Below are 27,699 nucleotides of genomic sequence, written 5' to 3'. Positions count from 1 at the left end.
GGGTCCGTCCCCTTCCACCTCCCCCGCAGCGCCGCCGGGGGCGAGCGCCGCCCGGGCACCCTGCAGAGGAGCCGGGAAAGTTTTGCTCCGCGGAGCCGCCACCCGCCCACGCCCCCCTGGGCGGCTGCTTGGCGGCCGTTCCCCCGCGGCGGCTCCCGCGGAGCGCTGCTATGGCACCCGCCCGTCGCCGCGGGGCGAGCAGGGGGAGGCCGCCTCCGGCTGGCCCTGCGCTGGCGGCGGGGGGGTGCGCAGCCCCCGGACGGCGGGCGTTCTCCTCCGGCCGGCAGTGACCGCCCCGGCCCCGCTCCTGCCTGCTCGCCATGCCTGCCCCCGCCCGCCTCTCGCCGAGCACGGTGCCGGGGAAGGGCGAGGGGAGCCGCCGCCCTGTCACTCCCTGAGCCAGCCGCCGCCTCACCGGAGAAGCCCCGTGTCTGACGGGCACGGCGCAGCTCCGCTGCTCGCTGCGCCGGCAGGGCTGTGGGCACCTCGCACCTCCCCACAGGTAAGCGGCGAGGCGAGGGGTCTGGTCGGGGTCTACCCCTCGTCTCCGAACTTCAGCCCGCCCGCAGCCGTCACCTCTCCTCGGGAGTGCAGGGGCTGCGCCCTGCGCCTTCCTGCCGGCGGTGCCTGGGGGCACGGGGGGACGCGCCCCTGCCCTCGGCGGTGAGGGGCAGAGGGAGCGGCACCGGTGGGTGGTTCGGTGGGTTTTTCCCTACCAGAAATGGACTTTCTGCCTCCCGAACGGAGCGGGCTGGCGTGCCGGCGGCCGCCGCGCTCCGCGCAGCTGCTACACACCCTCTTTTGTCTGAGCTGGGTCCGAAATACTTTAGTGCTGCCGTCGCCTGCCCCGCCGGTCGGGATCCCGGCTCGGCGCTGCCCCGCCGGGGGCTGCCCCCGGGCTGAGCCCCCCGTGCCGCTCCCCATTGCCAACCCGGCGAGTTGCCCCATTGCCTTTATTTTCCCGGGAGCTGGGCTTTCCTTAACCTTTGTTTGCGGGGAAAATGGTGGTGTGCTGGTTATCTGAAAGGATGAGACAGATGGGGATGACAAGGGGGTTGCCTTATTCCCTTGCGTGCCAATGTAACTCGGTGCTAAATAAATCGCTCACCGGGTAGACATAATCTTACTGGTGAGGCAGACTTTGAAACAAAAGTGCTGCGAACAGCTCGGGTACATGGCAGATACTCTTGATATCCTACTAACATAAACATTAGTTGGTGTTTGCGATTGAATTCAATACATGAGCAGCTGTTGCGCCGATCTGGAATTGCAGTAGCTGTATCTACTTGACGCTTAATAGTCTTTTGTACGCAGTAGTTATGAAAAATAATGCGGGTTTTATTGTTCAAAGGCGAAAAGTACCCAGACAAAAGTATTCCTTTAGTGTAGCATTCCGTGTAACGTGAACTATAAAATAACCTGTAGCGATGTAGTGGACTTGCACTTCATGATGCTCTTAGGACATGAGGACTATATTGCTCAATAAAATTCTGTCAGCAAAGGTTTCTCTGGCTTTTCTTGACGCTAGATCAATACACTATCAACTATTCTGTTATTTTTCTCTAAGTAGATGGTGCAGACTATCCATGTGATGGAAAACCAGTGTCCAAATAGGAAGAAGCAGTGTTTCTCTCCCCCCCCCCCCCTTCCTTTTAGTAGTTTTGTTGCTGCTTTGTAGAAAGTGTGAAAAAAACCCCCAATATTTAAACCAGAAAAATGTATGTAACTGAAGTTCCGTAATGATGAAGCTAAAGGGTCATTCAGGTTTGGAATGGTTTAGTGTACTTTTGTTGCCAGGAAATGTACTTCTAGATAAATACTTGTTAGAAGACAATTGTAAGATAATTTTTGGTAATTCAAAACATGAGTTGCAATTAGGTGTTTTGTCCTGAAAATAGAAGAACACACTCATGGATAAAGAGATGAGGTACTTAACTAGTAATTTGGGAAATAAAATCATATATAATTTATATTTTGTTGGCATAGAAACATTTTATTTGTTGCTCCTTGGTTGGATTGCAACAATGATCCAGATGAAAATTGGACTACTGATGCAATCGTTCAGCACAGTAGAATTATTTTGTTTGATGTACAAAAATGTTTTGCTCAATATAACCTCACTGGAATTCATTTTTATTGAAGCTTTGTAATCAGATTATAAAAAGTGGGCTGTTGGAATCTAATCCTGTGAAGTATGGACTAAGCAAGCCCTGCTCTGACAAAGCACTGAAAAGTTTGCTCACTCTCAAGCAGGTATGCAGTTCCAGCTTCATCCCTAATGATCACCCAAGGTCTGAGTTTGTTGCATGTGGCAGTAGGTCCTGGTAACTTCAGTGAAACTCTTCTTTATCCTAACTGCACTGCTGCACCTTCCCCGGACCAAGCCCTCTCTGTGTGTTCTGCCTCTGCTTCCCTGAATGCTAGATCTACAACACAAAATACCTGTGCTGTGTGCAGGTGCTCGCCTCAGCCACATCTCATGGGTTGTTTATTTTCTGTTGGCTATCATCTCTCAGGGGCAAAAGGGGAAAATGCCAAGTGAAAATTGGTTAAGGAGTGAAGTATATCAATGCAACAGCAGGAGGAGACTGCTACTTCTTGTGTTTTGTTCAGTAGATTTTAGGAGCCAGAAGTCTGAAATGCTGAAAAATCAGTGAAAACTCCCACTAAAATTACTGAAACCAGACAAAGTTATGATATAAAATGTAGGAAACCTGTTGTCATGAATAGTTACCCATTTTTAAAGAATTACCGATAGAATCCTCAGTCTTGTCTGTAATAGTGGTAGAGATCGTAGTAGAAGGGGAACTTTGTGTCCTAGCTAGTGATGATGCCTCAGTTTGATTTGGTGCCACTGCTCTTTAGAACAGATCAGTTACTTGTAATCTCCATGTTTGATCTCATGATACTGGAACAAAGAGGCAGTTGCAAATAATTTTGTAGTTGCAAGACACGAGAGTTATGTAGGAAGATGTGAAACATAAAGACATAGGTGTCTTATGCCAGTTTAGACATCTTAAGGTGTTTCAGACCTCTGTATGAGGCAGGTAAACAGAGTCTAAGGAGAGCCCTTCTGGAAAGGCAGCTGACAACCTCGTAGAATGCTATTGTTTGTATTGCAGGTCCGTGGTAAAAGCCTTTAAGAAGAGCAATCTATTCTCAGAAATCTTGTGAAAAATTCTGATGCTGCCTTATGATGGATACGGGAAGAAATCCCTTGCTGTCAGGATTTAGGGAGGTCCATTCTCAGGTGCCCATTTATCAGTAGAATCTTTTTATTGCTTCCTGTGCTTCTGTCTGTCTGAGTAACTCAAAGGTGCTAATAAATAGTTGAGGAGTAAAAAATCTTTTTAGAGAAGTTGCATATGCTCTTCAAGCCTACTAGAAGTAAATGGAAATTGCAAGTAGTGCTTGAGTTTGTGCTCTAGTTTTAGTTAGCACATTAGTTGTACAACAAAAACACTGTAAGGAAAAGTTTCTGGTTTTCTTCTTTAGTGGGTAAAGCATAAGAACCTACTTACCCAGAGATTGTGTGGGTTAAGTGGTCTGTTGACTGCATGGAAGGGTGAAATGCTAACAACATAATTGAATTAAACTAGTGAGCAGATGTTTTAAACTGCTATTGCTCTGCCCACTAGTTTTACTAGCTCCTCAGTGTCCACTGTTTGTGGGATGTGAGAATAAGCACTGTTCTAAATTTTCATGGTGAGGCTTCAGTCTAGCTCTAAAGCAAGATGTTACTCTATTCCATCATTACCTATTTCCACATCAGACAGTTCAGTATGAGGTGCATATATATATATATATATGTAACTGCTCTTCAAATAGGTGAATCTTGCCAGAGGGAGCCCAAGTGACCTGATGACAGAACTTGGTACTGAAATACTGATATTATATTCATCTCTTAGTGTAAATGAAATGACATTTTCCTTACTGAACTTTCCTACATGATCAGGGATTTTAAACTCCATGATTCATAGATGCCTTTTAAAAATCAAGTTTTTCCTTTTTTTGCACAGCTAGCCAAATGGGATGGATAACCTGTAGCACAGAACTACTTGAAGCCTTTTATCTGCAGCAGGAGCAGAACATGCTTGTGGTGGTTTTAAAATTATTCTATGTCCAGAAGACCTGAGAAGGAAGGATGTTTATCCTCAGTCATTTCCTATATCCATCAATGTTTCTAGCTGGGGAAAGTTATTATTCCTTTTTCTGCATGTTTTAGTACCTAAAAAAGTGTGACAGCGTGGTGCAAAGCCACCTAACCAAAACTAGGCATCTGAGGAGCGTTGCAAAGAGATGTAATGATACAGCAGAGATTTTCAGGAAAAACAGACTTGTGGAAAATAAAGCAATAAACTGCCTTTTTGTGTATAAAGATTCTGAAAGGTCTTATGGGAAATGTAAATGGTTTTCAGTTTACTCTCTTGTCTTACTATATCAACATCTTATCATTTATATACTACTGGAATTGTTCCTTCTGTTGGAAGTCTGGCCATTTTCCTCCAATTGAAATAAGTAGAAATGAAGGAGATATTTCTCTAAATTGTCTTCTGATTTTTCCTCATTGAGCTGAATGATAAAGCTCTTACTGAATCAGGAAAAACAAGATTTTGTCGCTTTGATGGAGAATGCTTTAGATACACTCAATAATCTCAAGAGATGTAAAATATAGCATAGGTGACTTTTCATAGGAACTAAAGACGAAGAAGCAAAGAGGGAGAATCCCTTTTTATATTAATTTGTTTTTTCTAGTTGCTGTTTCACAGATACAGTTGGGCTGAGCATCCCAGTGTTGTGGTTTTAAAATGCATTGATGAAATTTGAGTCACTTGAAACTACATTCATGCTGACTGTGAAATGGGAAGGACATTTTTGACAAAGCATTGGTACAGTTGGATGCTAATAGCCTACCATTTCTGACAATTGGTTAGTTTCACTAAATTCTTTAAGTAGTAGAGGTTTTGGCTTTGATACCTATAAATCTGTAGCATTAGCTCAGAGAGTGAATGTGATATCAAACCAAATTTTTTAGAGCTTTTCAATAGTAGTCATACTTCTTTTTTCTAACAAAGGGAAAATTCCAAAAGTAATTTTTTGTCGATTTAAACTACCATAAAAGCACATTAATTAGAAGCCTGTTATAAATGTCACTTAGATTGTTGAATTTGGTGTCATAGTGGTCACAGTAATAAAGAGTTTTTTCACATTCTCCATCTGAATGTGTCTGAATAAATCGCTCTGCTTATCTGTAATCAGTTGCACATTGTTGAAGAATGTGTTTCTATCTAGTTAATTTTATCACTTCCATTTTGTTACGTATTAAATGAGGAAAAAGTGCTATTATATGTCCATCCATCTGGTGTAAAATTGTTGCTCAAAATCCTGACATTTTCTTTCCTTTGGGTAATTCAAAGTAACAAAGGCACATCACATTTTATGTGATGTACGTGTGAGATGTGCAACTTTATTCCTTCATAAGGAGGGATGGAAGTAGCCTTGTGTGTTGGGACAGCATTTCACTGCAGCAACTAAGCTTTCCCAAGGGCTATTCCTTGGATCACACGGGATGTACATAACAGCTGCTCTAGCTGCTGTCTTTTGCATGATCTTGTGCTAGACAGACTTGGTGCATAAGGTGTGAGGCAGCCCTTTGATTGGGAAAAGGGACACACTCTCTAAGTGTGCTTTCTTGACATGGATGTCATGGTGGGATCAACGGAATAAACCTGACACAGCTTGAGATTTGGCAGAGGTCTGCTTCTTGCTATAAATTGTGTATTTAACAGTTGGCCTGTTTCACCTGAGGTGTGACTTATTTTTGTAGGAAGAAGTTAGATGACAGAAAACTGACCAAAAAAACCCAAAGCTAATCCAAGGAAGAAAGCAGGAGCAGGAGAATGGAAGCGGGAGCAAAGAGCAAAACGCAAAATGGAAATATTGAAGATAGGAAAAATATGAAGGAAGACAAAGGATGAGATATAGTAAATTTCTAAAGAGAAATTATGCCACATCCAGTGTTATAAATTGAAAGAAACTCAAATAATGGAGATTAGAATAAAAGAGATAAAAAAATGTGGTGGTATTTCTTTTTTGAAGCATCTCATGGAAAATCAGACTGGAAAATGGAGAAATTAATTCTTGTCTCACTGAGATGCATTTTAAATGAACTGTCTTTGTTGTGTAGTAGGTAAACTGTTCTGCAGAAATGATGTTAAACACTTCTTCCAGAAGATACACTGTAAGTAAATCAGTTCAGACATAAGAAAGGAAAGGGAGCTAAGAAGGATAGTTTGCTTACAAAGATAGAAACTGCATTTTAAAGTACTTGAAAGTTAGGTGAACTGTTGTTTTCATTTTCAAGCAGACTAATACTCTAAACTCCAAAGTTATCACCATGTTGATCTAGGTAATTTGTCATTATCTCTCAGAAGACCAGTGATAAGACCACAGTAAGCACAATGAGAACATCCTTCAAATGCTGGATAATTAACTGGTATTTATTGTGAATGCTTAGCTACCCTACTTGCACAGATTCTTCTTTTTGATATGTTTTGGCTGTATCTGTGTCAAGAAACTAATTAAACCAAGACATGTTTTGAGATCAGCTACAGTGGTCTGGCTCAATGTGGGTGTTACACTGTCTTTCAGATGGTCATATCCAAATTAACTGTTTAGAAAGAGCTTCTGGACTGAACCAGTGCCTGAGAGTGTGCTAGCTGACCTTGACCACAAATGTCCCTGGCATCCTTGTGGTAGTGTGAAAGAGACATGGTAGGTCCCTGAGCCCGTGTCTAGGGACACCAGCCAGTACTGAGCACGAGATCCACTACTTGACAGAATGTTTTTCCATCTCAGCTGGAACTATCTTACTACAATGATCCTAATGTACACAGATTTTAAATAGAAGTAGTGTGCTGAAAGCTATATTTGGAAGACATTGTCTGCTTTAATTATGTTAAAAGAAATCTGATGTCAGCTTGCTATCACACTAGTAACTTCAGTAATATGGAGGATGGAATTTGGAACATTGCTTGGATACACAGAATTTGTGGACGTAGTGGAACAACATACTGGGACACCAAGAGGGTGACCACCTTGTGGCAAAGAAGGCCAACAGAATCCTGGGGTGCATTAGGAAGAGCACTGCCAGCAGGACAAGGGCGGCCACAAGGGGGAATGAAACTAGGTTGATTGTGAAGTACGTGAATGAGGCTAGTTGGCCAGTGATGATGGATGGGTGTTCTACTGGCTGGCTGCCTGCTCAGGTTAGAATGAGGACGTTAGCAGCTACGCAGCTCTGGTGAGGCCTAGTGGGGAGTTCTGGGCTCCTCAGTACGGGAGAGACATGGAGCCCCTGGAGCATGTGCAGCTGTGAGGATGGCTGGGGGACTGGAGCATCCCTCTTTTGAAGAAAGGCTGAGGTCGCTGAGCCTGTTCAGCCTTGAGAAGAGGTGACTGGGAGGGGTCCTCATCAATGTGTATGAATATCTGAAGGGTGGTGCCAAGAGGATGGAACCAGACTCTGCTTGGTGCTGCAAACCGCTAGGATGAGAGGCAGTGGACAGAAACTGATGCACAGGAAGTTCCAGCTGAATACGAGAAAGAATTTCTTTACTGTGTGCTGGAGTGGATTGCCCAGAGAGGGTGTGGAGTCTCCCTCACTAGAGATACTGAAGAACTGTCTGGACACGATCCTATGCCATGTTCTCCTTCTTGAGAAAGGAGGTTGGACCAGATGACCTACTGTGGTCACTTCCAACTTGACAATACTGTGACCATACTCCCAAATGGATTACAGGAGATTGCCAAACAAGCACAAAACTTACAAAATAAACATCTTGCTGACAGTTTCTTAATGTCACATTTATTTACCTGGTAATAATAGTCTGTACAAAACTGGCTAGCAGACATTAATCATAAACATCCAGAGGCCTAACATACTCTTCTTGGAAAGTCCTGTCTTGCCTATTAATACAGTTTATAGACTTTAGAGCAGTAGAATCACTTTGCATTAATTCAGGGCCAAAGTGCTTTCCTCAAACCCTTCCTATGACCCCTACAAAGTATTTGCTTTGCTCTTTGCCAGGAAGACATTTCTTCTCAAATTACTTTGCAGACGCCTATTCTGAATTTATTGCCATTCTTTTGCTAATTCAATATTGTTCTCCGAGGACGTGGCCTCATTAACTGGTGCCCACGGTGGAATATCTGCATACGTTGCTGGAACATAGTTCAATAGACTATATTATATTAGAAAGACACAGGTCCAATCCAAGCCTGCAACCAGTATGCATACTAATTAAATTACACGCAGAAGCGTTTACTGATTAAGGACAAGCAATGCTGTGTTTTGCAGGGTGCCAGTTTGTAATTTTTTTATTGTTATACTGGCTGTACAGTTGAAATGGTAATGAAAAGAGGTTATCGCTGAGACCATAGTTCTTTCTTATTTAAGTTCATAATCTTGTGAACTTTTAAATTCAGGTATATTGGTGGTTGGTTGGTTTTAACCTGTGAAATTTGGAGATTATGACTAGATGGCATTACATATATTACATAATTCCTATAAAAAATGTACTATTATCAGAGAATCAGATTTAGTCTATGAGAGGCTGGGCCCAGATGAAGTAGAATAGCTTTCTGGTAATGTTTTGTTGTGCAGCTTTTATAGCATGCTGTGTGATTATAGCTTAGTAAAAAATTCTCCACTGAAAGAGTTGTCATGCATTGGAACAGGCTGCCAGGGAAGTGGCTGAGTCACCATTCCTGGAGGTGCTTAAAAAGCATGTTAATGTGTCATGTAGAAACGTGGTCTAGTGGTGCACTTGGAAATCAGCACTAAGGTAATGGCTGGACTCACAATCTCTGCGGTCTTCTCCAGTCGAAATGATTCTATGACTTCATGACATGTGACCATCGTAGCTTTTCCTACTTTCTCCAAAGAATTTTGGGAGTACCTAATCTTTGCTTTTACAACCATTTTTATCAGTGTGCATGTTACCAAGTATTTACCTCATTTTAGGGAAGGCAAACTCCAAAGGAAGAACGTGGAGCTGAAAGTAGTCTGTGTGAGCTTTAGTCTCTGCAGTCCTTCCTTCCAGAGTTTAGATCTGGACTTGGGAAAGCTCTTTATCTGTTTTCTAAACTATTCTAATTGTTACTAACCAAAATGTTATTGTGAGTAGGATTTGTCATTTTAGTTTTCAGGTTTGTGCTTAGGAGGTTATTTTCAGCTGAGAATATTGAGTGCTTGGGAAATGGTCTAACACCAAGATCAGCATCACCCTCAGGTTAAATATGGCTTTGTTAAACCTTGTGACTGAAGAGATGAGCTTCAGAATTCAATTTTGAGCTTTTTTCCTAATGTAGTTATTCTCACAGTTGAAGAAGCATTTACTGGGGAAATGAGGAGGAAAAAGAAGAAGGAAAATACAAAAGGTCTGCTACAGCAGACTTTGAATTCAGATGGGGAAAGTGAGAGAGTCTGGTTAAACCAGTCTGAAATTCAGAAGGCCCCTGGAGAGGGTGCTGATGTTATGGAAATTTGGATTGGAAGACTTTTCTGATGACTCATGTGCTCTGAAATTAGTTGAGAATGTTGCCCTTCCAACAGTAAGGCTGTGCTTGGGAATACCCGTATTTCCAAAAGCATATGGCTGAAAGTCTTCTAGAGCTCAGAGGCTTGTGGCTTCTCAGGTTAGACCTAAAGCTTGGATGTCTGAGTAATGTTCATTATGTGGGTTCTTTAATTGCTGTGTATTAGTAGTTTCATTGTTGTGCTTAATCAGCTACATTTGATTCAGTTATAGGCATTCAGTAGCTGTGTGCTGTAGCAGAAAACTCACACAAACTGGCACAATTTATTATACTTTGGTAAAAAATTGTAGGTAAACAACTGTAGGTGAATTTTATTCCTTTACAATTGCAGGGCTGTGAATAAAATGGTACTAGGAAGGCAGAATGTAGATAGATGGATAGGTCAGTAGTACAGCAACAAGCACAAACATCAATTATTTTATAGCGACAAGACTATAATTTTTGCAAATAATATACTTAGTCAAGTAGTTTGGAGGCTCTTATTTGAGTGACTGGAAGAAGTGGGTCTTATGTAGTGTGGCTAGAAGTATGTGTGGCATTAATATCATAACACTGCTTTCCTTCATGTCTTTCAGTAAATCCACAAGGAATTATGAGGCCATGTGTTTGCATTTACCAAGACTGGCAATTTAGAAGAGAAAAAACATGGTAGGAATAATGCTTAGGTCTTCAGCAGTGACAGCAGAGGTTTTGTCAGAGCAGAAGGGCCTTAGAAAGGGGTCTGATCTGTTATGCCTGCTGTTCTCCAGAGGTTTGTAGCTTTAGAACTCTTTGCAAACACTCAAAACTTCTTTTCAACAACTGCATTGCTCTGAAAGATTGTCCTTAGCATGGTCATATACGGTCATATGCATGTTTGTACTGCTTCTTGTCTTCCTTTTCACCTTGTTTCTGCCTTTTAGACTGTGATGTACTGTGGCTGATGTGCTGTGGGTAGTGCATGCTGGGATGGTGTTCCAGCCATGCTCCAGCCTACATATGCTGATTCACAATATGGAAGGTAGACAGAGGGTCTGCAGGATCAGGTATTCACAAACGTTGCTGAGACAAGCATGAGGTTTTCCAGATTTTTTATCTAGATCTTGAGGCAGTTTGTTTTTTCAAAAGCTGAGATTTTGAGCATGTAGTTATGTGGAGGCAGGTTTCTACAATTCCTGTGCCTAAAATTTCATCTTGATAGGAAATCACCTTCTCAGACAGCACCATCAATGAGAGGATGAGATGGAAAATGTCTACTGATCTTACTGTACACATTTCTTACTGTTTTAGATACTGTGAGGTTTTCCTTAAAAATGGAGGTCAAAACAAAAGAAATGGCTGAAAAAGTGTTTAAAATCACTTTCACGTATGTCACATGTAAAACCATGTGGCTGTGATTTAACAAGCTCATTGTGTGCAAAAGCTAGGGGATGATTGTTGCTGAGCATAACTTGCTTTAAACAGATTTTTCAGAAGGATTATCAGTCATTATGATCAGACTGTAAAAACAGAAAATATGAGCTGCAGCAGAGATATGAAAAACAGACAGAAAAATGATCCTGGATTCCATCAAAACCCAAAAGATTATACAACTTCATGTTACAGCTTTGAGAGAATGATAAAATTGAAGTTGATGAATGGCTTCTGTTAATAATTTTGTATTTGGCTTGTGTTTCAGTTTTCAGGATACTTTATTGTAAAACTTTTTTATTGCTCATTCTTGATATGGATTTTGTTTGTTTTTACAGAGACAGACTGCATATTTATAGTGCAGTAACTCTCCACATTCTGTCTGGATAGCTCTTGAAGAAGGAGCATGGAAGAAGCATGGCTGTGTAGGCAAGATAGTATTGCATTATTTGAATGATTGTCTGAATCTAATATGGCTCTTCTGGCTGATATGACAGTAATTTCTGTTTTCCTCAAGCAAACCTGCCTTTTCCATGTATGAGTGTGTATGTATGTTTGTGTGTGGGTGTGTGTATATATATCTATCTATATCTACATATCTATCTATATCTGTATATTGGGAGAAGACTGGGGAATTTCTGCAAGTATTGCTCCTCTCTTCATTAAAAAAAATAAAACCAGGTAGTGGATTTGCTTCATATGGAGCCCTATAGGCCCTACTTTTTTTTGTTTGCTTCAAAGAATAATTGAAGAAGCGCCTTAATGCTGTAGCCCTACTTTATGATGTGAACCCAAGCCACTCCTGTATTGTATAGATGTAAACAAGATAACCAGAGTGTGGTAAAACATGTAACAATCTCATGGACATGGTGTTAGGTGTAAGGGGTGTGAAACAGTACTTCAAATCCTTCAGATTTTTTTGTGTCCATGCAATGCTTTCTCCTCCCTTTGTAGTGTAGGAGATCCATCCTATTCTAATTTGCTTCACATCTCCTCTTTTGCTTTTTCCTACTTCAGAGCAGCAAATGCTTCAGGAATCAAATGGTAATTCAGCTTTGCTTATATCTAGGGTGCATACAGCTAGGAGCTGCATACTGAACTACTGAATTACTCCTTCAAGGCTAATTTTTAGAGTTGTATAAACTAAACAGGTCAGCAAAGATGCAAGAATTTGGATTCCCTGCTATTGTTATATTTTGCATCAGCATAAATCCTCAATTTTAATGTAAGTTTTAATATATGTCATAAAACTGGTGGAGAGTTAGATATTACTGATTGAGTATTGGATAATGACAGTCAAAAATGGTCTTTTCCTGCTGTGAGCTCAGGAACACTGTAAAAAGATTGAATTATTCTTGTTTGGTTACTGTTACTCTGGTAGTGTCTTGAGATCCTGGCTATGTGAAGTCATAGGCAGATTTCTTATGTATTTCAAAAAGGTTAGAATGTCATTCAATATGTTAGGTGGTCTTGAGTCTAGTACTGGTTCCTACATGGCCCAAAAATGTCAAAAATGTTTTCTGTGAATTATGCCTTTATTACACGAGCGAGCCAAAACAGCTCTCAGCAGCTAGAAGTGTTTTAGTTCAAAGTCATGACAATCAATTTTTGCTAATAAGCTGCCATCCTGGGAAACCCCTAAAGCCTTCCAGAATGTGCTTTCTGCAAAGATGACACTCTTGTTTATCTAAGCCATGTTAAGGTGATATTTTTGTGTTGTTATTGTCTTAATGTCCCTGAACAAATGCTTTTATCAGCTGGATTTTAATATGTCTCTGTTCGAAATTTCTAAATGATATGAGTAACATGCCTGAAGTAGAATGAACTTTAGAAGTTCAGATATGGAAGGAGATATTTTTTTTTCATCTAATTTCTTTTATTATAATAGAATATTATGAACCACATGATAGGTTAATTAAGTTAATCAAGATATTAAGAAGATGTGTAGTTTTCTTATTAGTGATATTCAAACTCTTAATGGCAACATAACGGGGAAGATGTCTCTTCTAGTGCAGAAGAAACACTTTCTAGAAAACTTTCAGAAATGCCTTAACACAGGAAAGGAATACTTTCTGTGGCCAGTAAATTTCAGGACATCACATTTTCATTCCCCCCCACAAAAAAGACCATTCATGAAAACCCATATATCTCATTTACTATTCAAAAATAGTAGTAAAATTTCAGTAACCTGTGTGCTTTATTATCTGTGTGCTTTAGCAGTTAAGATTGGCATTATAGAAAGGGTTATATAGATGTATTGAGAACTTGCTTTCTTCCTTAGGATTCTGCAACCCCATTTCCTGGGGTTGGAAATGCTAATTTTCTGTGATCTCACTTGCTGCTTTGTATGACATAAGGTTGTGGGAGTAAGAGGTCTATGCCTAATAAAGCTCCTCTCAGAATACACTCTGATAGCTGTTGGCTGCATTTTGGGGAAAAGCTATTAAGTTCTTTCATCTACTCAGCAGTATTCATTGATCCAGGAAAAAACCTTCCTCCGAGGTTCAGATGTGAAAAGAAGCGACTGAGTGTGCACGCTTCCATTGACACACAGTCACTGGGGACTGAACTGCCAGGCTGAGATCTTCATTTGCTCTGCCACGGGTCAGAGTTCCAGCAGCTGCCAAGGCAAATCTGGGCTTGCTGTGAATACTGGTGTTTGTGATTCATTAGGCTTAAAGTGTCTTGTATGGGAAGGGGTAAGAGCAGCCAGTTGCTAAAGTGGTGTAAAAGCTGTTGCATTCCTGTGCTGGACAGTTTGCACTGCTGCTGTAATTGAAATACCAGTCTTCAATCTGTAGTGTATTTCTGAGCTGTTTCACACTCAGAGTTGTACACCTGGAATTTATACAACAGTATCTACAAATAATGTATTCAGATTGCAGTTGTGACAGGCAAATCTTGTCAATGAGGGGTTTGTTCCTGGCTTTGCCAGAGTTGGTCTGTGACATTGGACTGCTTGTCTGACCCTGCCTTCCCAGAAATGCACAGGAACCTTGTTCCCATGTTATTTTCATCCCTTTGGAGAATATGATCTTTAATGTCTTTTCCTTCAGTTTGCCTGGCTGCAAAATAGAGATATTTCTGTAGGAAGTATGCCATTCTTACACACCCATGAGGATTTTTTGAGACATTTGAATGACAGGTGCTATGCAAAATCAAATCTGTATTACATACCGTGAGTGGAAAGAGCCCTGTGAATGTTGGTACCTGAGCAGAGTCATTAATCCAAAATGCACCAAAATGTATTGGAAATCAAAATATTGAAACTGCAAATAAAATAACAATTGAAATTGGAAACATTTCTAACAGTGAAAAGAATGAATTTAAGTATCTTTTAAGAGCCAAGTTGTGTCTATTAAAATCAAGACTATCTTTCTGAAATAAGTAAATCATGGAGTCATGGAGGAGTTACAGACGTGATAAAGAAATCAGAACTGAATATCCTTGCTTATGTATGCAGAAGAAAATGATCTTTTCTGGCCTAAAATATCCATGCATATACATATTTTTTTTGGCTGAACAGTCAGTCATAAGTTTGTGGCTAAACAGTGCTTTTCTCTAGAGGGATTTAAATTCCATCAAACATATTATTATGAACTGTTTAATGTAAGCTTGTTATATAGACAAATATAATGGCTCAGCTGTTTACTCTAGGCAGCTCTCTCCAACTGTATGGATAAACACATGTTGGAGATACTGCAGTTCTCCAGCATGCACTTCCTATAAAGTTTATTTTGCACACGCTCAACATAGTGAATGAAACAAATGTCTAAGTAGAAGCAAAATTCTGCAGACACTTCATGCCTCTAATGCATTTTTTGTGTTTGGCAGAAGTAGGATTAGTGTTGGTAAGCTTGTCAAACAAAATTCAGTACCTTTGGTGATGCCTGAGCTAATACGGCATGGGACATGATGTCTACTGGATGATTCAGATATTTCCATACAGGGTGGGATAATTGACACAAACCCTGTAAGTACAGGGGCAGCTGTCATACCATGAGTTGTAAGGAGCAAGGTTTATTGTACAATGTGGCATACAAGCAGTTTGGTAATATTCTTCATCATTTGACTTGAATTGTGTGTCTTACATGACATACATGGCTAAATAATTTCAGCCTTTTCAGAACTCTTCTCAGTTGAAATAGCAGTCTTTCTTTTGTCTTCCTTTGCAGTTTATAGGAAAACCAATGTGAATTGCATATGTGATCTAACTTTGGAGCTAGTGGTGGGGGTTTTTTCAGCCTACATTATTCCATAGTTCTGTGGTTTAAGAATCTGTGATTTTGGTTTATATGCACGTAAGAATGAGTCTGAATGCTTTGGGGCCAGGTAGTTGGACAGGGATAGATAGATAGATAGATAGATAGATAGATAGATAGATAGATAGATAGATGGATGATGGAGTTTGAGCCATTCTAGATGTGAAGCAGTCTGTAGACACCTTTACAGACTGTGGAGGTGAGGTTCACTGTTTGTCTTAACACTTCTGTGAAGGTTGTGACTTCTGCCCTGTTAAATTCCCTGCCTGAGTTCTTGGTTGTGCATTGGCTCAGCAGTTCATCAGGAAAGCATAAGCCTTACTTCTGGGAATTGAAGGAAAAATAGCTGAAAGTTTGACATTCCTTTTTTTTTTTTGTCTTAAAATATCTTGTTTGTGGAATATAATTTTTTTCATTACCAGTGTTGCCTAATATTGCAGGAAGTTAATCAGGACTACCTTTCGAATATATTTTTGACAGATGGAACATTATGTGTGACCTTGGTATTAATTCTGTGACCTGGCTTGACTTCTGACTATCTGGAGACATCTGCCAGTAAGAGGCAATAATTAACTGCTTGTGTTGTTTAGAAAATGGTACTGGTCAGAAAATCAGTTGGTTGCTAGTGCTGGAGCCATTGTGTGACTAATTGCCAGACTAACTTAGAATGAAATAAATCTGTGATTAAATATTTAAGGATATATTTTATCATCACAGTATTTAGTCACAGAGCTTTTGGGTGGCAAGGTCCTGTATTTCCATGAGATTCTGGGGACAAGTCTGGCTGGGAAGACAGGGAGACCACCCTCTCTGCTATGGGGCTAAATGACAAGTTTGCCCTGGAGGGGAGGGTGGCACATGCAGGACAGTCAGCAAGGATGCTCTTCCTTTCCCTGGGAATATTGCCCTTTTTGCTGGCTAGCACCTTTGATATCTCCGTTGCTGGAAGGACACCCAGAAGGAAGAAGTGTCACTGTAAAACTGCCTTTTCTCTTTCTTTACAGGCAACTCCTGTTGGTTGAGTCTCTGTTACTCTTGTCTACTCTTAAACCTCCAGTGTGGGATTTGGAGATTGTGGCCAAGGAACTGATGAGGCTAGATCATTAGGACATTGGGACATTTGTGTTTTGTTCTTGGTGAGGTGTTGGACTGCCCCGCTGGTGGACCTGAAAGAAGGAAGGTTGGACATGCCAGTTTTTCCCAAACAGAATTAAAATAGATGACAACATGGTCTAGCTAACTGTGAAGGAAATATGATTTTTAAACACACTTAATCCCTCTAGTATGTCATGCAAATGCTATCTCAAATAAACAGTGTAAGGAGAGAATCTATATTTTATAAGCAAAATAATGCTTTGGCTGTTTTAACAAAGAAGGTAAAAATTACCAAACACACTGTTGGTGAAGAAATTGGTTTAACTTGTTTACAGGATAAATAACAAATTGGAAAAGTTTGCACTAGCACCTACTGAGAATACTATGGAGAATTACTGTGTTGCTTGTGTATTTGCATGGTTAGACCAAATTGTGGGTAAGATTTCTCACTTTGTTTGCATGTTAAAGCAACCCATGATGTGGTGGTCTCAGAGAATCATTGAGAGTTTGACTGTTAATTTCAGTGGAACCAGAATTTCATATGCATAATTTAATAACATAAATATCTTGTTTGTTTTGAAATTCTCAGTTGCTAGCCAAAACTCTTGAACTTCAACAAATCTTTTGTATTTGCAGAGTCTAGAACTAGGCTCAAAAGTCTGATTTTAGTTATTTAATATGAGTAAACTTTGTTATTGCCCAGATTCTTAGCTTAATGTGATTGTGCAGTTCTTCCTGACCTACTATTTTTTACAAGAAAAATAATTTATATGGGAAGGATTGATGGAATATTATGCAAAACATTCAGAATTATCCCCATTCTTAAATATGGTATCTTGGTTAATAATGGAGGACTGAGGTGTTAATCTGCAAAATCTGTGTTGCATAAAAAAAGGTTTTGTGATATATTTTTCTTTAAATGCTATTTTACAATTTTACACAGAATAGATCATTATTCTATATGTGTGTATCCTGTTCTTTCATGTTGCTGTAGAGCCTGATCAGATCACAGAACTCATGTCCCAGTTATACCAACAATCAGCCTAGAATTTATATGTATGTAAGAAGTTTCAGATTTTCAAATAAGCAGTTAAAAATATGAATGTCACTGTTGCTATATATTTTCCCTTAATCTCATTTAGCAGTCAAGCTAAATGCAGCCAGTTTTTGGTGAAGTGTTCACAAAAGCATCAGATGCAGTTTCATAAAAGACCTAAGCTATTGAATTCTGGCAAAATTACAAAGAAGAATTTACAAAAAAAATAACCAAATTACTGGGTAACTTGGCATTTCAAATGGACTTTGGAAGAGGAGCCTATTTCCTTGCAATGGTACAGAATACAGTGTATCACAGGAAAGAAGAGAGGCAGGGCCATTTAGAATTCTTGTGGTAGGTGACAGAATCAGCTGGAACTGCTGGACTAGGTTCTGTCAAGCCATTCATTCTTGTATGCAGTTTTATGCATTATAAATTGCAGACTCAGATAATTTTTTTAAAGCAAAATATTTGGAAATAATGTCGGTGTACAGCTACCTAGTTAGTTATAAATTTCATGTTTCCTGCAAACCAAAGGTGTCAGTGCAGAGTGAGGTACAAGGAAAATACTGAAGAAGCTCGGTATCTTTGGTGGATAATCTTGAAAAATTTTAGTCAGGAAAATACAAGAATTACCAAAGAATGACAGATTTTCGTAACTGTTTCTTCATTATAATGCTTATGGAAAGAGAGTTGAGTCATACTCTGGATCCATTTTTTTTTCGGTGAGCAATGGGAGGTTTCATTAGGCTCAGTTTGACTTTTAACTGCAAAAGCCCTTCATCTGGAGTATATCTGACTGCAGTGATCATTAGCAATGATTGCATTTTAAATTGAGATGCTAATGGCAGAGGAAGTGGGAGATTTTACAGATAAGACATCAAGCAGCCTTAATATTGAAAGCAGACATGAAAGTTTTTCATAGTGATTTAAGGATTTATATTACAGCATATAATTTAAATATTTTGACAGTTGTATACTCTAGTCCATCATTTGTCTGTTAGTGAATGACAAGTCTTTGCAGTCAGAAATATTTTGACTCAATACACTTCCCCAAAATCTAATGGAAATGATTTGTTGTCAAATCATTACAAAATAGTAAGTGGTCTGCAGTGGACCTTTCATAAAGATGTTCCCCTAGAACTGTGCATCTCATGTTCCAATTAATCATGTGTTCATTAGAAATTGGGCTCTGTCAGCCACACACACGAAGTTATGCTAAAAGATAACTCTGGATGAATGTGGAGAAAAAGAAGCACTGGCTGTCAAAATGTGAGGACAGGCATGAGGACTAATTTTCTCTTGTACTTTCCCTAGGATGCAGGATCCTCAGACAAACGGCAATCCTTGGTACCAGTGCCTGGAGGGCAGGGCTGTTGGTTTGCATGAGAGCCCTTTAGCTAATAAGGAGCTGTTCAACACAAAGCTGATTGTATCTGCACATTGCCGTGTCAGAGATTTTGTTGGCTGCTTAACCAGCACCATGCCATCTGGGGAAAACAGCACCTCTGCAGAAAGAAATAGAAAAGTGCTGCTGCATCCAAGGCAGCAGGATGTGCTTCTCTGCTGTCACGGCCCAAGCAAGCACCATTGCACGGTGCTTTGTTTTGGATTTTGTTGTCTATAGCTCAGAGTTCAGTTTACTGCACTTGTTTGCATGGTGTTAGTATGCCCAGTAGCTGCAATTCTGGCTGATCATAAAAGGGAAAGACTCTTTATGGTCTGCACAAAAGTTCCTGAGTGTCTGTTCAAAGGCTGGACAACAGAGAATATCCAGTGATTGTTGTAAAAGTGCTGTTAATGTTGTAAAAGCAAATACTTAATAATACATGCTGGATTTATCTGTAAATGCCTTTGTTTTATCTGAAAGTAATAATTTAGTCACTTTTTATTTGCTGAAAGCTCCACATGCACTGAACAGGTACAAGTGCACTATCCATTAGTACATGTATACTAAACAATACATTTTATTTCTTTCTACTTCTGTAAAACCTATATGCTGTGCATTTACATCATACATTAATGAACTTAAAAAGAAGTTCAGCTTCTTGACCAAAAATCTGTCCAGTGCTGTGCTGAGTAAAGCTCCTATGGCCTTGGAGCAAATGAGTGACGTAGGAAATAAAAGATGAAGGGAAGTATAGAGGGCTAAGGAAATCAGTGAGAATCTAAGCTGAGTTAGTATTTTCATGCAATCCTTATTCTCCCTGTAATGTATTTTACTTGGTTCCATATTTTTTTTCATGTGGTCTGCTTTATGCTGAACGCACATAGTGGACTTCAGTCCTTGCTGTGTCATAAGGTTGCTTTGGATAAAGCCTTTATTGTCACTCTGGAACAGTTTTTGAAGGAAGATGAGGCAATGGTAGGCATTATCTATAAATGTCAGAATATCATTCTGATAGTCAGCATCTTACAGTGACTTTGATAAAACATTGAGTTTTCCTGGATCCTCTAGGGAAGTGAGGAAGTAACCACCCCTGTTTCTCTGATGTGAACACGTATGGTAACATACTGACAAGTTATCTACCACTGAGAGAGCAGGCTTTGTTTCAAGAGAACACTGGGAGCAAGCCAAAATAAGGCTTTTGGAGTACAGAAGCATATGACAGGCCTAGATTAAAAGATATTCAGAGAAAATATTTTTCTCTGGTCATACCATACTTAACTGCACTCAGCTTGCTGAGCATGAAAATATGCTGCTGAATGCACCTTTCAATTAATTTTAATATGAAAAACTCCTCAGGATAATTGATGCATCGTAATAGAAAATTAAAATGTAGGGGAAGTTCAGGGGAGTGAGGGTAATATTGCATTTGCTGGAAGCATATACACAGATGTGCCTGCAGGAAAGGAGAGGCAACATCTGTGTTCTCTACAGTCACCAGTTAGGCGAGGCAAAGGCAATTTTCTAATTGAATTTACTAGGAAAATAAGAAGTATATACAGACAAGGAAAATCAGTACACTGAAGGTATAACAGGGGCAGGCACTGATCTCTTCTCTCTGGTGCCCAGTGACAGGACCTGAGGGAATGGCCTGAAGTTGTGTCAGGGGAGGTATAGGTTGGATATCAGGAAAAGGTTCTTCACCCTGAGGATGATTTGGGATGATAGCAGGCTGCCTGGGGAAGTGATCACAGCACCAAGCCTGACAGAGTTCAAGAAGTGTTTGGGCAATGCTCTCAGGCCCATGGTGTGACTCTTGGGGATGTTCTGTGCAGGGCCAGGAGCTGGAATCAGTGATCCTTGTGGGTCCCTTCCAGCTCAGCACATCCTGTGATTCTGTGGTTCTCTTTTGAGATGTGGATTACTGTGTTTTATTTTTATAGTCTTTGATACTGGAAGGAGCTCATAGGTGCTGTGTTTGCTGTGTATGTTCTGCTGCTAAAAGCTTAAGAGCTGAACTATTTTCATAAACTAAAAATGGAAGAAATTTTACACAGAAGGACTACTTGTAAAAATAATTTTCCACTTTTTGGCCACGTGTCTCCTATTAGTTCCTTATGGTTAGTCAAAGTGTCAATCCTACAAATAAACTAAAATATAAGCTTAGAAAATCATACAGTTTGCATGTTTCTTTGATAAGCAAAACCATATGAAATTACACATATTATTAGATCTGCCAGTTTCTGTGGAATGACAATTTTTCCCTAACTGCCAAGCAGCAGAATGAAAAGCTATGGTACTCTGGCCTCAGCCCTGCAAATTTTTGCCAGTTTAAGCAGCCATTTGTCACATGAAAAATCACATTGATTTTAATGGACAGAATTCCAAGATTTAGGTGCATTAAAAGCATTTTATTTCTGAACAAATTCTTCATCCAGCTTGTAAGATTATGATGTTATTTTGCGTACAAGATGCAATAACTCTGATGAATTTGCTGTAAAATTGCTGTGATTCCAAAATTAAGAAGAAAGTGCATATAAGCAGATGTTTACAAATCAGGCTGTCTGTAGAAGTTTATGCTAAATTTATAAACATAAAGCATACTTCTATCACTAAATAAATAACAAATTAAGTTCCCATAATTCCTGTGGGTAAATTGAAATGGAACTTTTACTTTTTAAGGTTATAAAAAGATCAATGTTTTCAAGTTTCACAATAATGATGATCACATTGTTTAATAAGGCAATTTAATGCTGAAGCATGAATGCTTAAGAATAAAAAACAAGATCTGACCTCTTAAGATTTAAGAACACCTCCAAAGACTCCTAAGCCTATAAATAATAAACCATAGCAGCAATCATCTTGAAAATCAGCAAGGCACAAATCAAGAATTACTAAGAATAAAAAAAAAATAGTTCTGACTTCCATATAACATTGTGATCCTGTTTAAACTGATGGGAACCTCCTGTTGCTTGAACTTAAGATTTAACCTTTTGTCTTTTTGTGTGCTTTTGAAGCACACACAGGCATTCAGATGTCTAATTGATAAAACAAATCACTTGAAAATTATGCAGAGCATGGGGAAATGAAGGTGAAGCATAGGCAGAAAACCTGGGGAAGAAAGTTAACACTAGAATTTGATGGCTTCCATACCTCTTCCTTTCCAACATTTTTTCTCAACTAAAGATTAGTTCATGTAGCACTCCTATAACTAGGTAACTAAACAAAGTATGGGCTTATCTTAATTTTTATGGCATGCTTTTACTTATAAAAACTTTACCACTTTATTTACTTTACCACTTTCTGCTGGGAGGGATAAGATGGATTCCTTTTGTATTTTATTTCAAAATTCTCAGCAGTCTTCCAGGAGCAGTGAGCTAAGACTATGAATGTAAATTAAATTTTTTCTTAGTGGGAAGCTGGTAGTATGGGTCATGTAAAGAAGGTCTGTTACTTAAGAAATGTTCATTTGAGTGTAGTATTGCAGGCAATCTACACAGCAGCCTTCAGCAAACAGTTACGGGATGTTATGAGCAGCCATTCCATCCAGCAGCTCCAGAGCCTGACAGTTTTTCCTGGCTGCTGGATCCCAGCCTGAGGTGCCCTAAAACCTAGAGGTCTTCTTCCCAGATGATGGACACTGCAGCTGCTTTCCTGTTTGGAGGTTTGACCAGTAGGAAGGCTAAACAGGTACCCCAGACACTCACACACACAGACAGAGGACATGGCTGCTCTGGCTGCCAGAGACAGGGTACTGCCTTCAACAGCATCCACACACAACGCTTTCAGGAATGATGTTACAAGTTAGGTTCCCTTCCTCCTCTTCCACTGGTAAGGGTTGGCATTCAGTAGTGAAAGTACACGCACTTTTGTGCTTCCCCCAAGCACTGGTGTGGCCCCTCTGCCCACCCACCCTCCTGCCTGGATCCCCTTACCCACCCCATGGCTCTCTGCTCACCAGCTGGTCCCGCTAGGTGCTTGTTGCAAACAGTCCCACAGGTGCTCCACACTTGCGGACCTCCAAAAATACCAACATGAACTCTGCCCACCTCATACCCCTGCGAGGTCCCAGAGCCACTCAGTGGCTGGTTCAGCTTGAGAATTGTGAGTGAATGCACACTCCACATACCTCATGAACACCTCTCAGTTTCTTAATGGCACATCAGTTAGCATCTTGAGGTTTTTGACATTGTCTCTGTTTATCCCTTGTCTAACAGTTTGTGTCCCTGTGCTTTTATTTATCACTTCCCCTCTCAGAATACTATCCCCTTGAAGAGGTCCTTGATTGGATAAAGTTAATGAAGTTGATACTTTCCACATGCCCTACACAAACAGGCTGTGGCATTGGTGACAGTGACAGCTTGAGCTCTGTTATCTGTTTTCAACCTACCCAAAGGCTGGGCAGGCATCTGGCTAGTTAGGCAGTGTTCCTGGTCCCTGACCCCAGTTCAGTGGCAGGTTTTGCAGTGGTGGTGTAAGGTGTTAGTCCTGCAGCTGTCCATCCCTGTGCTTGCCAAAGGCTTCCCTCCATTTCGGAGCAGCAGGTGTGACTACATGACAACTCCTTGGTTGCTGTTGGTCATATTTTAGCATATAAACAAATCACTGTGATTTGAAGATTAACAAAGTGTTTGCATGTTCCATTGCAACTTGCAGTAACTTTGGCCCTGGCACGTCTGATTCTGCTGTTCCACAAGGACACTGCAAGACTGAACTGAGAAGTTTTGGGCTTGGATGCAGCACGGCAAAATGCACTTCCCTTGGTGGCAGCATTCAGCCCTACTGAGCTGAGACATCTTAATTGATATAAACTCCAGTCACTGTTTTAATAGCTTTTTAAACATAACTTATCTGTGTGTTTCTTAATCTTTATTAGTGTTCTATCTTGCTAAATTTTGGTGAGGTTTTTTTTAATGTTTTTGTTCTGCTTTCTGGATTTTCAGTTGCCTATTGTACAGAGTTCAGTGTGAGAAACATTGCACTAAATTGAAGAGCTGGTTTGTGCCAGCTCCTAGAATTTTTGGCATAACAGATCTCTATCTCAGATCTTACAATCCTTCCAGTAAAACTGAAATCCAGAATTTCTTCCTAAATAGGAAAAAAGTGAGAAAGATTGAGGAAAGGGTATGAAGAAAGCATGTAGTGCAGATAAGATGCAGAAGAGCTAGAGGCACAAAGACCCTAGTGAACAGAGAGTTAGTGGGATTTGGAATAGTGTATGGCTTGTTCTCAAACCTCCTCAAGGATTTTATAATCTGCAGTGTACTATGTGTTGGAAATTGCATTTTTTAAGAGATGCTAAGACCCTCTTTCGTGTGTACCAACAGCATATAAAATCTTACTCAAATGAGTAGCTCCAGTCTATTCCACTTGAACTGTTTGTAATATAAGTAATGCATCTTGGCATCTGTAAGTGCCCCAGAACAATTTCTGTGAGCTACTGTAATACTCCTACATTGAACAGACATAGTTCACAGCAGGATTTCTCCTGCAGCGTGGTGATATCCCAGATGAGTCACAGCAACAGCATCTAGTCCAGCCAGCAAAATACTGATAATGGCAAGAATGGCTGCAACTACAGGCTGCAAATCTCTGTCCTCAGTTCAAGAACATATCTGCATTTCAGCTCGAGGTTGATGCTATGTCTGTTTTAATTCCCTTATTACAGGGGAAGATTCTTTAACCTGTCTTCCTTTGTTGGGCTGGGGTTCTTTTTCCCCAGCTCAGCCGATATCCTGAGAGAATGCAGACCACAGATCTGTAATGCAGCTGTGAATTTTTATGACAGCACAGCAACAGATGTTCTGTATTTGAATTCATTTTCAGATGCTACTATTTTGATAAACAGCATTCAGGGACTTTTTACTTTGTTGCCTAAGTGTTTTCTAATTTGGCGTTATGGAGTGGAATGTTGAATTCTGAGACTAGAGAAAATGATAAGTTATGATTGCTTTATCATCAACACAGATGAATTGAATAAGTGAACAGTATGAACATTTGTGCAAAAGTAAGTGTATATTTCAAAAATTTAATGAGCACCAGGAAAACAAATGTTTTCAGGAACAAACGTCTTGTTAATTTCTAGGTTTTAGAGCTAATCCAAGGTTATTGTATGGATGCTTTCTTCCTATGAGTAAAAGCTTCATACTGGGCTTTTTGTTTCTTCTGATATCTCTATTTTTTTCTGATCAGGTATACTTATTGTTGCACTGCAGAGATCTTCCTTAATTTCTCATAGCACTTCCACAGTTACATGTGAACGAAACAGCTTCTGATTGGGAACTGCTGAAGGTTTCCTAGCAGGGAGTGTAGGGAGTGCAGGGTTCAGTCAAAGTCAGCATGAAGGACCTGGACCCATCTATGGAAGATCTGCTTCATAGCTTATGTGTGCCTGTTTAAGACATCTGGCTGTTAACATAGCAGTTAGACATGGAAATTTAAGGAGTTACTTGATGGAGACATAATGGTGATGGGAGAGAGATTTGATCCCTCCCAGTTCTGCCTTCTGGAGTTGACTTCTGGAGTGAGACTTGCCATTGCCTTCCAGCAGCAGTCCATTATGGCCATAAGAGATTTGGAGATCTGACCTTACTGTGGGATGAGGACAATTGGATTTGGCCTTGAGAAGTTAAAAAGTTTGCTGCAATGTCTGGACACCTCAATGAAATCATTCTGACATGCAGCAAAGAAATTTCAAGTATACATTTTTTATTTAGGTTTCTTTCCCTGCCCGTATTTTTTCCCGCCATAATTTTTCCTCACAAATTTGTCTTCTAAAACTAATTATTTTCAGCTTTAAAAGATGGTTCATTTGGCTGCTGAATTTCTAATTGTGGCTTTTGGCATGTGATCTTTGCAATTCATGGAAAGTTAATGGAGCTGGGTCTGTGAACAACTTCTAAGACACTTATGGAAGATGATGAAAAAGGTTCATATAAAAATGAAAGGAGGTTGCATTGAAAATATTTAGGTGTCTGCAAACATCAGAAGTTGTAAAATCCATGATGTGGGATATGAATATTTGACTAGGTGAACTATGGCTGCTAAGGCTTGCTCTCGTCTTTGCTTTTAGTCTTTCCCTTGGCATTTTGGCTGGAAACTGGAATTTGGTATTTGCCTTTTGGCGGGTGGCATCATGCAGTAATCATAAAGTCTCTTCCCAGGAGACATAAATATTTTATTTTTCATTGTCACTTTTAAAGCTGGCCATTAGGACAGTGCAAATAGTTCTGAAGTACTTTTAGCTTCAATCTGTATTATTTGTGTATTAAAGAGTAGTAAGGGAGACAATGTACAGTAGAAATCAGTGCCTAATGTTAGTTTCAAATGCTAGACTTCTGAGTGCTCCCAAATATGTTAACACATTTATCTTATTTTCTATATTGCTGTATAATAAATCTCTTACAAAAAACAGTCTAAATGAGCACATTAAAAAAAGAACCTGCTATACAAAAATATTGGCAGATACACAAAGTTAAGAAAAAATAAAATGTATCCTTTGGCTAGCTGCTCTCAGTTGTTCTTGAAACAAGTAAAACAAGGAATAGAAAATACTTGAAAGTTTGGTTTTATTTTAATTAGCTATGTTTAAATTCTAAGCATGGATTCAGAGCTTCATCAAGGTGTTGGCCTTGCTGTGAGTTGGAAGACTCATGAGTAGGCCTGAGGATGCAGTGTAACCAACTTCCTCTCCTGATGGTGTATTTGTAACAATATGTGAGGTGGGGGGACTGAGGGAAACATGGGAGTTGTGGGATCGTGAGTTTAGCCATGGCCTTTCACCTGTGGTGAGCAATGGCATCTGTTGCCACCATCTGTTCTGTTTCTCTGCTTATCTTGCCATGTGTGATACCAGGCAGGGAGCCCTAAAAAGGGGAAAAAGGGGTCGCTTAGTGAAAGTAAAATGAATGCTGCTCGTAAGTCCCCAGGCAGCACTTGGAAGGATACGTGTGGTCTTTTGCCTGGCAGAGAGCAAGATGCAAAAGGATACTAAAAACGTGATTAATATCTTGCAAGGAAGTTTTCCTCACTGAGCTTCTATCCAGGATAAGTACTATGTTGTCTGACAAATACTGTAGAGGAAATAAAGTTCAGAAACTCCATCACCCGTAGAGAATATTCATTTGGTGGAGCTTCCTGATTTAAAATAGCTTTGCAGCTACTGTTTAAAAATCCGTTCTTCATAAAACCAGCAAGTAGGAATATGTTAAAGTTTTGGCAACCAAGACTAGATTTCAGTGAGAGAACAATGTGATACATTAAGGGAAAATAACTGGTCGCTGCAATAAACATCTTCAGCTTTTCTAATAAATCTGCTTGATTTGGGCAGCAGCTTTTTAGCTCTTGGCAGGCTTGTAGGATGTTCTGTAGCAAAGACAAGAATTTGGAATACCTCAGGGGGCAAGCCTGGCTGCAGTCTGTGACAGCTGGTAATGTATGAATCTAAAAATGGTGTGAGTGTTGTTTAAAAGTGTCTTACGAGCAGCATAATTTGTGGAGATCAGAATCACATTTTATAAATAGATTTTTTTTAATAAGATGAATTTCAGTTCTAGATGATGTGTGTCTTTCTTTTGACAGAAGTTGTATGATTTATGACTCATTGTGTACCTGAAATGTTTTGGTTAAAGAAATCACTTTCGCGTGTGAAACATTTAATTCCGACTCATATTATTGACAGTAATATGAAAGAAGAGTTGCTGTAAAGATTCTTTTCATCATGTCTTTATTTAATCATTGTTGGAAATTACAAAGAGGATGGAGCCAAAATAATACTACATGTATACCAGAACAGCAATTTTGCTGATACAAACTGTTTGCAGAGGATGCAGTAGAGATTAAAAAACTCATGATCCCTCTATGGGCATCCATACCACATTCAGCAGACAGGTTTGGCTAAAGTAAGAAAAACTGAACAAAAAAGTTAAAAC

The 27,699-nt window shown here is 39.9% G+C and overlaps 1 protein-coding gene across 1 annotated transcript in view; it reads left to right on the top strand.

Annotated features, from left to right (window-relative positions):
* Positions 1-292: 292 nt before the first annotated feature.
* TMEM200A (transmembrane protein 200A) overlaps positions 293-27,699 on the top strand; it is a 51,941-nt gene continuing 24,534 nt past the window's right edge. Inside the window, exon 1 of the mRNA XM_054279673.1 lies at positions 293-502. The gene's annotated coding sequence lies outside the window, so the exon portion shown is untranslated. The remainder of the gene's footprint in view (positions 503-27,699) is intronic.

The sequence above is a fragment of the Melozone crissalis genome, unplaced genomic scaffold, assembly GCF_028551555.1.
Source record: "Melozone crissalis strain CALT ecotype California unplaced genomic scaffold, PUWL_Pcris_2 ptg000027l_1, whole genome shotgun sequence".
NCBI lineage: Eukaryota > Metazoa > Chordata > Aves > Passeriformes > Passerellidae > Melozone > Melozone crissalis.
Note: the sequence above shows the minus strand (reverse complement) of the source record. Positions and strands in the feature narration are given on the sequence as shown.